At 46.3% G+C, this 12,563-nt stretch overlaps 1 protein-coding gene across 1 annotated transcript in view; it reads right to left on the bottom strand.

Annotated features, from left to right (window-relative positions):
- The window catches only part of PPP1R3A (protein phosphatase 1 regulatory subunit 3A), a 41,588-nt gene that overhangs the window by 8,644 nt on the left and 20,381 nt on the right, over positions 1–12,563 (bottom strand). The gene's annotated exons all lie outside the window — the stretch shown is intronic.

Raw genomic sequence — 12,563 nt, 5'->3', positions numbered from 1 at the left:
CCATGATCTTAGTTTTTTTGATGTTGAGTTTCAAGCCTACTTTTGTGCTCTCCTCTTTCACCCTCAACAAGAGGTTCTTTAGGTCCTTCTCACTTTAGGTCTTCCTCACTCACAAATACCTTCCCCTAAATTCACAGAATCTTCATTGCTGTCAGATGGCCATCTAGCCTCTGTCCAAGGAAGGAGAGCCCACCACCTCCCGAGGAAGCCTGTTCCACTGAGGAATCGCTCTAACGGTCAGGAAGTTCTTCCTAATGTTGAGCCAAAAACTCTTTTGATTTAATTTTAACCCATTGGTTCTGGTCCTACCTTCTGGGGCCACAGAAAACAATTCCACACTATCCTCTATATGACAGCCCTTCAAATACTTGAAGATGGTGATCATATCACCTCTCAGCCACCTCCTCTCCAGGCTAAAAATCCCCAGCTCCTTCAACCTTTCCTCATAGGACTTGGTCTCCAGACCCCTCATCATCTTCATCGTCCTCCTCTGGACTTGTTCCAGCTTGTCTATATCCTTCTTAAAATGTGGTGCCCAAAACGGAACACAATACTCCAGGTGAGGTCTTACAAGAGCAGAGTAAAGCGATACCATCATTTCACATGATCTGGACACTATACTTCTATTGATACAGTCCAAAATTGCATTTGCCTTTTTAGCCACTGCATCACACTGTTCACTCATGTTCAGCGTATGATTTACTAAGACCCCTAGATCCTTTTCCCACATACTACTGCTAAGACAAGTCTCCCCCATTCTATAACCATGCATTGGATTTTTCCTACCCAAATGCAGAACTTTACATTTATCCCTGTTAAAATTGAATTTATTGGTTTTAGCCCAGTTTTCCAGCCTGTCAAGGTTATCCTGTATCCTGTTTCTGTCTTCTACTGTATTTGCAACCCCTCCCAATTTAGTATCATTGGCAAATTTAATAAGCGTTCCCTCTACTCCTTCATCCAAATCATTTATAAAGATGTTGTTGAACAAAACAGGTCCCAAGACAGATCTTTGAGGCACTCCACTTGTCAAGAACCATATATATTGTCTCTTTTTATTATTGAGACATTCAGGTCTCAAATGCTTGTTTTCACGTCTTGAGATAGCCTGCTATGCTACATCTTGAGAATGTTCATTTGAAGTAACACTGTACTTGTCCTTCCTATTAAAAGGTGAAAAAAAAAGAAAACTAGACTAGGCAGAGAATGTTTGATATGTTGGCTCCAAAGAATCAAAAGATGGCCACTAACATCTGGCTGGCTCAGGGTGGCATCAAGCCAACCCAGTGAGCTGAATGGAACAGGAGCACCCAACGGCCTGTGGAAGAGGTACGGGCCACGGATGCCCAGGGGAGCATCTAGGGTGCTGGCGTACCCCATCTGCAGCTCCCCAGGCACTCTCCAGCCACTTCCCTGCCTGTCCAGACAGCCAGGAAGGCACCTCATAGGTGCCACAGTGAAAAGGCACCACTTTCAAAGTAGTGTTTTTTTGAGCTGGCTCCTTGTAAGTTGGGGACAGCTCAGGGGCAGGATGGGAATGGCAGGCAGGTGTGCGCGTGTAGATGTGTTTTTTAGATCCATTTGCCTGGCATCCCCAGGGTGGCTTTAAACGCCCATCTGTAAGCAGCCAATAGGTCTCTGATTGAGTCAGATGATGTCTTTGCAGGTTGGAGGCCTAAAGCTCACAAACCGTATGTAACTTTTTTAACAGGCAGTAAAAGTTTTGTGGAACCAAGGCTGTCAAGGGGGGTGGGGTTTGAGGAGACAAAATTAACTGGGTCCAAGTCAGCTGGGGGACCCTGAGGCCAGCATTATGGAGCATTCATGTATTTTTAAAAAATCTATTAGGGGCACAGGAAAGGCCGAGCACAGTAAAAAGCACTCAGAGTGCCAGCTGGGTCTTTTAGCAGAATTTACAATGAGGCTGAAGAAAATTTGTTTGCTGATCAGATTCTATTAAACCTATCAGCCAAGACAGCATTAGAGCAATGTAAGACCAGCTATGACGAACTACAGACCTTGCTTGGCTGTAGCCTCATAGCAAGGTACGATTACCAGCTCTGGGTTGGAAAATACCTGGAGATTTGGGGGTGAAGCCTGGGCTTTGGGAAGGGGAGGAACCTCAGGAGGGTATAATGCTATAGAAGAGGGGTGGCCAACGGTAGCTCTCCAGATGTTTTTTGCCTACAACTCCCATCAGCCCCAGCCTTTGGCCATGTTGGCTGGAGCTGATGGGAGTTGTAGGCAAAAAACATCTGGAGAGCTACCGCTGGCCACCCCTGCTATAGAGTTTACTCTCCAAAACAGCCATTTTCTTCAAGAAAAGTTATTTTGATTGTCTGAAGATCAATTGTAATAGAGGGAGATCTCTAGGTGCCATCTGAGGTCAGCAACCCTATGACAAGGTCATTATCTTCAGCAGTCTATGGTTTCCTTTTTCCTTTAGTTCCATCCAGCTCCTGCTCAGGCAGATCTTGCAAAGGATCATCCCTGTTACTGTGTGGTAGCAAAATTAAAATTAAAGTTTTAAAAAACTTTTTCATTGTCTTTTCCTTCATTTGTCTCTTTTCCACACTTTTGTCCTACATTTTGCTCTTTTCCTTTCATTATCTGCCATTCATCTATCCCTACTTCTAATTTCTACCCCCCCAGTGGCTTGCATTGTTTTATCTCCTCCATTTTACTCTCAGAACAACCCTGTGAGGTAGGCTATGCTAAGACTGAGGGATGGGCCCAATGTCACCCATCAGGCTTTCATGGCAGAGTGGGGATTCAAACCTGGGTTTCCCAGATCCTAGTATGACAGTTTAACCACTACACAAGTTTAGCTTCCATTGCAAATAGCATGCTGAGGTGGGAGTGGGGGGGAGCTTGGAGGGATAACCTGGGCCAAGATATTCCAATTCCTTTCAGTTTTTCCCTGGAACTCCCATGATTATCCTGAAGCTGGTGGCCATTTTTGAGATTCTTAGTTTAATTTTCCGTTGAATTATGCCTGCCTCAAATGAACAGGTTGATGGACATGTGGATCCTTCTATTATTATAAATGCATGGTAACAGTCAGCCAAATGATTTGTTTTGTTATGAATCTGGTTTGGATCATGGTCCTATGGGGTGGGCAGGTCAAATCTTTGTTTGGGGGGCCATAGTGACTCTCAGCAGTCCTGTGTTGAGCTCAAAAGCTATGCCATTTGAGAAAATATTTTAAAGATGAAATATGAATTCAGATGGTCTTAGACTCTCTAATGTATTCTCTTCCTCATTCTGGATATTCTTGGGTGACATATCGATAAATAATAGGCCGGTGGGGTTTTTGGGAGGGGGGGTTTAGTATCAAGTGCTTACTTTGATTGAGATTGTTGGGTGCAACCTAAACGTGGGGGTTTCCTGCTTTAGTCCTATAAGATTCCTACTGTAAGATTCACTACTAACATCATCACATGGCAATGAGAATCAGCAATATACATGGCAATCCTTTTCAAGGTGCCTGTAGGCAGCTACTCATTGCATCTGCACTGGCTGTTCCTTCTATCAGCTTTTTGACCACATCCAGTCCATGGTTTGCATCTTTATCCTCAGCTGAAGAATCCACTCCTGGGTCTAAGTCTGCCCAGGAGGGATCCTAACAGAGCCAAGCCCTTCAGGAGTGCTTGGATTTGAAAATATCCCTGTTTAGGGAAGAAACATGGACTAGGTGACTTTTGTTTCCCATTTTGTCCCTACAGTTGGCCATTTCTATTTTTCTCCCAACAATATGCACAATCCAGTGGGAATGGGTCCTCTGAAAGTTTCACAGCAATGAACCAGAACTACATTTATTTCAACTGTTCACATGCAGGAGATTTCTCTGGAAGATGATGCCCTATATTATTATGTTGTGTATGTGGACTAATGATGCTGTTACCCATGTTCCTGTCTGGCTTATTGGAGCCTTTAGGACTGAGCTTGGGGACACAGGAACAATGGGCAGTAGGATTCAAATCTCTGCTGCCCAGCTTCAATCACAGGCCCCCTGCTGGTTTGAATGATCCAATGCACAGGAACCTTGAACTGTACATAGTTGGCCCCATTGGCCCAGTTGAGCAGTCTTCTAGTTCAGCCGTTACCATGCTGCAACTAATAAAGAGAGCTATGATCACTGCAACCGTGTCTCCTCCTTGCATTGAACCCACTATATTATAGTGACAATGAAGCTGGGGTCCTGGTGAGCGAATCCCAGCAACTGGCACCACACTGTGCATCACTGCCTTCAAGTTCCAGCCCTGTGCATCACATTGCCACCACTGACCGGAATGGCTACCACTCCAGGACTGTTTCCTGAATACTACCGCACACACCCTGAGCAGTGGGAGTCATGGGTGGAATGACTCCAATACTAAGTAGAATTCCAGGATATCGAGGGAACTAAGAAGGCACTGCTACTCAGCGCCTGTGGAATCGCCACACTGGAGCTCACCCAAGGCCTCATAGTGCCCACCTTGCTCAAAGATGCATCCTTCGAGCAGTTCATCAAGGTGCTGATAAACCACCTTGCACCTAAACCCACCCGCCTGACTCGTCATTTCTACTTCTTCAAACGGAGCCAGCAGCGCAATGAGCCAGCCAGGGACTAAATTGCTGCTCTATGCAAGCTGGCTCTGCAATGCGAGATTCCAAGCCTGGAAGAGGCTCTGCTTGACTGTTTTGTTTTTGGACTTCAGGAGGAAAAGTTGCAGCAGAAACTATGGGCCAGAAGAACGCCACCCTCAAGAAGGTAGTCCGGGAGGCTACGGCCTGTGAGAAATCCCAGAAGGATTGACCCTTGACCACCATGCATGAGGCTACCCCATTGTTAGCTTCTGAGGACTCCAATGGCGATGACACACTCAAGCTGCACCACGCGGCCCCGAGACACCCGCCACCACGTGTGACAGAGACTGTGCCTGCCCGAGTTTGTGCCAGCTGCAGGGAACCCCAAGAGCACTGCTTGTGGAAATTTAGGGAAGTTGTCTGCCACCAGTGCGGGAAGACGAGCCATTTGGCGCAAGTTTGCAGGTCCAAATCTACCTGCCCTACTTCAGGAGGAACAGCCTGGCAGCAATATGGCTGGCGCAATGAGGCCACTCAAGTCGAGGAACTATACTCCCTCACCGCAGTCGCCACCCAGGTATGCCAGTTATCCATGCCCTAGCCGGATAAACTAAAGACTACTGTGTTCACAGAGGGCACTCCATGTAAGATGGAGATAGATTTGGGGGCCACCTTCATCGTAATTTTGGCCCAGACCCTGAAACAACTGTGCCCGGGGGGGACCCCGCTTGTACCCCTCCCCAGTAATTGTTCAGGATTTCCAGAAACAGGGAGTTGCCATCAAGAGAGTAGGATTTTTCAGGGTTAAGTATGGACAGAACAAGGAAACCCTGCCATTACTAGTAATTGCTGGGGCCCTCTCTAACTTATTTGGCCAGTCATGGTTTGATCCCTTAGGGATCCACATGACAGGCATCCACCAGGTCCCCCTGGCACAGACTTTCGAAGGGTCTGTGAGGAGTTCCCATCCATCTTTGATGGGACTCTGGGAATGTACACGGGGCACCTCATATCCTTGCAGCTCAACCCCACCGTGCAGCCCATAAAGCTTAAGGCCAGACCTAGCCAATTTCTTCCGCATACCAGCAACTTCCAGTGAACGATGTCATGGCCGAGGCTCAAACAATCGTGACTCACAGGGGCGCTTTCAGAGTCAAACACCTCCAATTCAGGATCAGTGTGGCCCCAGAGATTTTTCAGAACCTAATGGCCCATCAGCTACCAGACGGCCACAAGGTCCCGATGGCCTATTATTCACGGACTCTACAGCTGGCAGAGCGCAGCTACTTACAGATAGATAAGGAGGGGCTGGCCATAGTCACAGGGGTTAAAAAATTCCACTACTACCTCTATGGCCAGCCTTTCACGATCCTGACTGATCACAAGCTGCTGCTGGGCCTTTCGCCTCCAACCACCAGACACCCCAGATGCTCTTGCCCCATGTTCTCCTCTGGTCTATCTTCCTGGCTAGGTACCAGCATGACCACAAGTACCAGCTAGGGAAGGTGATGGGTCACACAGACACTCTGAGCAACCTGCCATTCCTGTCGGGAGACCCAGATCTGGCCTTGGCTCACCAAATCCTTTTGTTTGAATCCCTCCCAGACTGCCACTTGCATGCTAAGGATATCACCCGCCAGTCTTCAAAAAACAGGATCCTCTCTTGTGTTTTGGACTGGGTGTGGAGGGGATGGCCCACCAGTTGGGTGGGCCTGGATTTTACTGCTTATGCGTCTTGCCAGGACAAACCTTCAGTCTATAAGGGGTGCCTGTTGTGGGGTAGTAGGGTGGTGGTGCCCCCAGAGTTACATCAGCGAGTCCTAACCGCACTGCACGAGACTCATCCAGGAATAGTGCACATGAAGGCACTTGCCCGCAGCTGTGTTTGGTGGCCTGGGATCAATAACGCAATCGAGTCCTGGGTCGCCCAGTGCCAGCCCTGCCAGGAGATCCAAATGGCCCCCCGTGCGCCCCAATACAACATTGGGAGTCCACCCACAATCCAGGTTCCCGCTTGCATTTGGACTTTGCGGGGCCCTTTCAGGGACAGACCTTCTTCCTCATAGTGGACTCATACTTGAAGTGGCTAGAAGTAGTCCCCAAGGCATCTACTTCCTCCAGAGTCACCATCAGAGCCCTCCGCTGGGTTTTCACTATGCACTCTTGTTTCCGACAATGGGACTGCTTTTATGTCGGGTGAGTTCCAGGACTTTTCTGCTTGGAACCTGATAAGGCACATCAGGTCCACGCCCTTCCACCTGGCCACGAATGCCCAGGTAGAACAGATGGTGTAGACAACCAAGGAATCGCACCACCACATCATCCATTAGAACTGGGAGGCCTGTCTTGCAGAGTTTCTCTTGTGCCAGCATGCCATTCCCTGCACTGCCACAGGCCACAGCCCAGAGCAACTCCTAATGGGCCAGCAGCTGTCCACCCTCTTGGACCAGTTGCACCCAGACCAAGCCCTTGACCTGCAAGAGTTCCTAGACATGATCCAGCCCCCCTGCAGATTTGCTCTGGGAGAACCGGTCTATGCTAAAAACTTTGGGGTGGCCTGGCCTGGATTCCGGGCATGGTGGCAAAAGTTTTAGGGTTGGTCTCTTACAAGGTGACCACCAAAGGAAGATTCACCCTCCGGTGGCACATCAACCAACTGAGATTCCACACCATCCCAGAGAACGAGAGTGACGATTACAGCCCCACGGACCAGCTGGATGCTCTGCCACTTCAACTGACCAAGCTGACAAAATCTGAGTACCCGGTGCCAGCACCACTGGTCAAGTCAGCAGCAACCAAGGAGGCTGCGACACCAAATGAGACTCCAGCATTGCTGGCCCCTCCACTCACTGTGCCAGAAATCACGACCGCTCCTTCACCCACTCCGGCCCTCAGGTGGTCTACGTGAGAGCACCGCAAGCCCGCCTACCTCCTGTACTATGCATGTTAGGGCTTGCAGACTGTTGTGTATGTGGACTAATGATGCTGTTACCCATGTTCCTGCCTGGCTCATTGGAGCCTTAGGACTGAGCTTGGGGACTCAGGAACAATGGGCAGTAGGATCCAAGTCCCTGCTGCCCAGCTCCAATCACAGACCCCTTGCTGGCTTGAAGAAGAAGAAGATATTGGATTTATATCCTGCTCTCCACTCCAAAGAGTCTCAGAGCAGCTCACAATCTCCTTTACCTTCCTCCCCCACAACAGACACCCTGTGAGGTGGGTGGGGCTGGAGAGGGCTCTCACAGCAGCTGCCCTTTCAAGGACAACCTCTGCCAGAGCTATGGCTGACCCAAGGCCATGCTAGCAGGTGCAAGTGGAGGAGAGGGGAATCAAACCCGGTTCTCCCAGATAAAAGTCCGCACACTTAACCACTACACCAAACTGGCTCTCCACTAGCATCCTAGCACGGGAACCTTGAACTTATATGGTTGGCCCCGCTGGCCCAGTTGAGCAGTCTTCTAGTTCAGCCTTTATCATGCTGCAACTAATAAAGAGCGCTATGATCACTGCAACCGTTTCTCCTCCTTGTGAGCCAGTTGGTGTAGTGGTTAAGTGTGTGTACTCTTATCTGGGAGAACTGGGTTTGATTCCCCACTCCTCCACTTGCACCTGCTGGAATGGCCTTGGGTCAGCCATAGCTATCGCAGGACTTATCCTTGAAAGGGCAGCTGCTGTGAGAGCCCTCTCAGACCCACCCACCTCACAGAGTGTCTGTTATGCGGGGAGAAGACATAGGAAATTGTAAGCCGCTTTGAGTCTCTGATGCAGGGAGAAGGGCGGGGTATAAATCTTCTTCTTGCATTGAACCAGGCCTTGAATTCAGCGGGAGCTCACAGGAGCACAGCTCCTGAATCTTTCAGAGAGTTCCACCTCATCCTTCCCACCTTGTCCACTGAATAGTAGGTGCAACTGCATAACAATCCCTGGGCAAGCTCCACCACCTATTTTTCTACAAAATGACCCCTGGAAACCACTATATTATAAATTGAATGCATTCTATTTCCTCCTTTGTGTTTGTCATCTTTTGAGCAAATATTTGTGTCACCATCATGAAAGATTCTGATGTTATAATAAATTATAAATCTTTCCCATCTTTTATTCAAAAGCCTTGCCTGCAAACTGATATAATTCTCCAAAATTATTCTGCAGCAGGTTGTTAAATTTAAACTTGGCTCAACAACCTACATATGACCTGTCACCACCTTTCTATTTATAATCTATCTTCCACTTCTTTCCTCAGCACACTAATATATTATATTTGCAATGGAATAGTCACTGTCAACAAAGATCTTTACTATTTAAAGAGTGTCTGTGTTGTTTAACAATATTTGCTTGTGGAAAAACAAGTATATTTTTCTACTAGTATTCTAGCTTCAAGAACTGCCTTTTTATGCTAAACCTTACTATTAGGATTAATACTTGGACACTCAGGAGGGCTGTTTCACAATGGGGGTTTGTACTTTATACTGGGCATTGCCCCAGGTCTTGTCCAGCCTCATTTACCCTTACCTAGCCCAATTTACCAAGAATTTGTATACATACTACCTTCTGCTGAATTCACTTCAGTTTCCAGTAGGCCTCATTCAATACCTCATAAGTATACAGCGTCATGGGATACACTAATTGCCTATGGATATCACTTACATATTTTCTCTAGGTGACATGTAATATTGCAGGACTGATCACAAAAGAAGGTTTACTACAAAAGGGTTGACATATGCAAATACATATGTTGTGAGAAATTGTAAGAATGCATAATTCTTACTGGTGAGACCATGTCAACAAACATTTCTAGTCCAGAGTAAATAAGTGGCCACTAAGAATTGGAGGAATCATATTTTATCAATTTTTTTTCATGAATTTCATTGATCTTTCTAAAGTTATGTATGCACATAGTCAAAAAGGCTTTTATTGGGAGGAGGTCAGATTTGATGAAGAATTTAAATGTTCATATTTGAACATATGAAGCTGCCTTATACTGAATCAGACCCTCAGTCCATCAAAGTCAGTATTGTCTTCTCAGACTGGCAGCGGCTCTCCAGGGTCTCAAGCTGAGATTTTTCACACCTATTTGCCTGGACCCTTTTTTGGAGATGCCAGGGATTGAACCTGGGACCTTCTGCTTACCAAGCAGATGCTCTACCACTGAGCCACCGTCCCTCCCCAAATATATATTTATATATTTGCAAGGTGTTTCTAGTCTCTAGGAATATGCTGCTAAAATATCAGAATGCAGCACTATACCAACCCATTCATTTGAGTTTGGCCCTACAGTTCTGGAAAGGCGAAGGGGAATAGGATAAGCAGAGAAGCCTTTCCAAATCATGAAGACATTACACTGTGTCATACCTTGTCTGCCTGTAAACATAGCAGTTTAACACTGAGCAAGCACTCATAGCTGTACCACAGGATGCAAGTATCAGGTCACCAGTTCTCTCTTCCCCTGAAGGTCAGAATCCTCTTTTCAGTATTTAGTAGCAAATGTATTTCAATTTCATATTCACACCATTCATTTCAGACAAGTCTCATTGTTTCCACAGTAAGTGACCTCTATTTAAACCATAATTAATTCAGAATAGATCTTAAATGCTAATCATTTCCCATAAATGCAATATATAATCAATAAACTGTAGACAAAGTAGACAAATACGCAAACAAAGTAATGATACCTCTTATTTTCAGCATCTGTTGGTGAAAGACTACTGCATACTTTTAAGTCACCCTGAATTTTTCATTTCATTCAGAATTTGATTTTTAATTTAAAAACTGTTTATAATGGAAATTGAGCCAGTGGAAGATAACAACTTCACTAAGTAAAGTTTGTTATTTATGTATGTATGTATGCATTAAAATATGTATACCCCACCTTTACTGCTGGCTTAAATCTGAAGCCTTCCTCTGATCTAAAGAGACTTCTTCAAATTAAGAGGCTCTCCCATTGGAGGATGAACCATTTAGGTTGGAAGACTTAGATCTACTTGGAGGATGGTTGGATCCACCGCATCACTTTGTCCTATATTTCAGATATTCTTAGCAACGTGACCACATATCTTTCTAAAACGTGGTGAGATATATTGGATTCCTTGAGAAACTACTTGTTTTCTACTAGACCAGATTAGCAGAGCTATTTAGAATGTGCCATCTCAGCAAGATGGGTGGGTATTACATCTTCACATCACAGTATCACATGCAGCTGGTGCATGTTGTGTGGAAATGGACAGAGATAGAACATGTAATGTATTGGGTTCAGAGATGTTCAACAGCAAACATACTTTATTGTAGAGCACATTACAAAGACAATATGGCAGGGCCGGGTCCTCGCTTATATACAATCACCCAGAACAACCCACTCCCCTGCCCAGTCCAATCCTGCCCTGTTAAAGCTCGCACCACAGATCTTAATGGCAGTCAACATCAGTCCCTTACAGTCAGGTGGACCGCAGTTTCCCGCAGCACGTAGCAAATGTATTTCACGTAGTCGCACTGTGTTGGAAATTCAGGGACCAAAATGCAGGACACAACACTCCTCCCCCTGCCCTAGTTCAATGCACATAGTCGTTAAGGTATGCTGGCAGTCGCCGCTCCGTTTGGGACTGCTGAAGTTCGACCAGGGAAACAGGGTCTGCAGGAATTACTATAGGTGCTGCCGGTTCCTCCCTGTGGGGCGAGGGCAGAAAGGAAATGCCCAGCATTTGCTGAGGAAATGGAGTCCCCTCACTCTGCCCTACTGGGGAAAACGGGCCTAATTCTCTGTCCGGTTCTGATGTTGGAAAAACCAAGGTCAGCGGTGCGGCAGCCCAATGCCCTCCCCGCTCCGCATTACCTTGGGCTCTCCCAGTTCATCTGGCAAGGTTCAGCGATGCAGCTGATCTATGTGCTGACAGAGGAGCTGGCCTCCCTCCGTTGATACTTCGTACAAGTGGGACCCAGTGACCCTTAGCACATAGACTGGTACCCATTCTGGTCCACTAGAAAAGTTCTTTGTGTAGACCGGGTCCCCCGGGAAGAACCCCCTTGAAGCTTCCTGGGGCTCGGGCAAGTTGCGGAGGTCAGGTGCTCGGTCAGGGTGTAATCTTTCCAGTTGCGTGATCAAGCGCCTGCCCATTAACAGTTCCACCAGGCTGCAGCCAGTCATGGGGTTTGGGGTAGTCCTGTTCCCAAAAAGGAAGGCAGCCAGGTGGTGGCCCCAATCCCCATAAATGATGCGGCCTAGTGCCTCCTTTGTTGTGTGGACCATGCACAACAAAGGTTGGAATGGTCAGTTGGTTGCCGGGTGGAACGGGGCAGACCATATGTGCCAGATGAAGTACTGGTTCAAGAACTCCCGGAATTCCCAGGAGGTGAATGCAGCAATGTTCCCTCTAAACTGCAGAGTCCTGTGAGCAAAAATTCTACATTGTGAGGTACTGGCATTAAAGTTGTGAGCTACTGCATAAATTAGTGTGCTCTGATCGTTATTGGTTCATTCATAATTTTCTGTTGTTCCTCTGTAAATTTGGTAAGATTATTCTGTTTAAGATACTTTTCTAGATCCTCATTTGGGACTTGTTTATTTTCATATAGCGTTTTATAGAATTGTTCCACGATTTGGCATATCTCCTTCCTTTTAAATTTCTCTTTATAATTTTCAGCCCTCAATACTGTTATTATTATTATTTTTTTGCACTCTCCTTTCTCAATCTATATGCTACCCATCTGTTCAGTTTGTTGGCATGATCAAAATAATTTTGCCTGGCAAATTTCAACTTTTTCTCCACTTCTTCCACAAGAAGTAAATTCAATTGATGTATTTTTTTATTTTATTTTGAGATTCCTGTTTTGTGGGTTGTGCTTTTAAGTCCTTTTCAACTTTTTCTGCTTGCTTCATTAACTTTTGAAAGTTTTCAGATATTTCCTTCTTTTTTTTAGCATTAAAACTAAATGCCAACCCCCTGAAGTATGAACATATGAACATATGAAGCTGCCTTATACTGAATCAGACCCTCGGTCCATCA

The sequence above is a fragment of the Heteronotia binoei genome, chromosome 8 (assembly GCF_032191835.1).
Source record: "Heteronotia binoei isolate CCM8104 ecotype False Entrance Well chromosome 8, APGP_CSIRO_Hbin_v1, whole genome shotgun sequence".
Lineage (NCBI taxonomy): Eukaryota > Metazoa > Chordata > Lepidosauria > Squamata > Gekkonidae > Heteronotia > Heteronotia binoei.
This window is presented reverse-complemented; position numbering and strand designations above follow the sequence as displayed.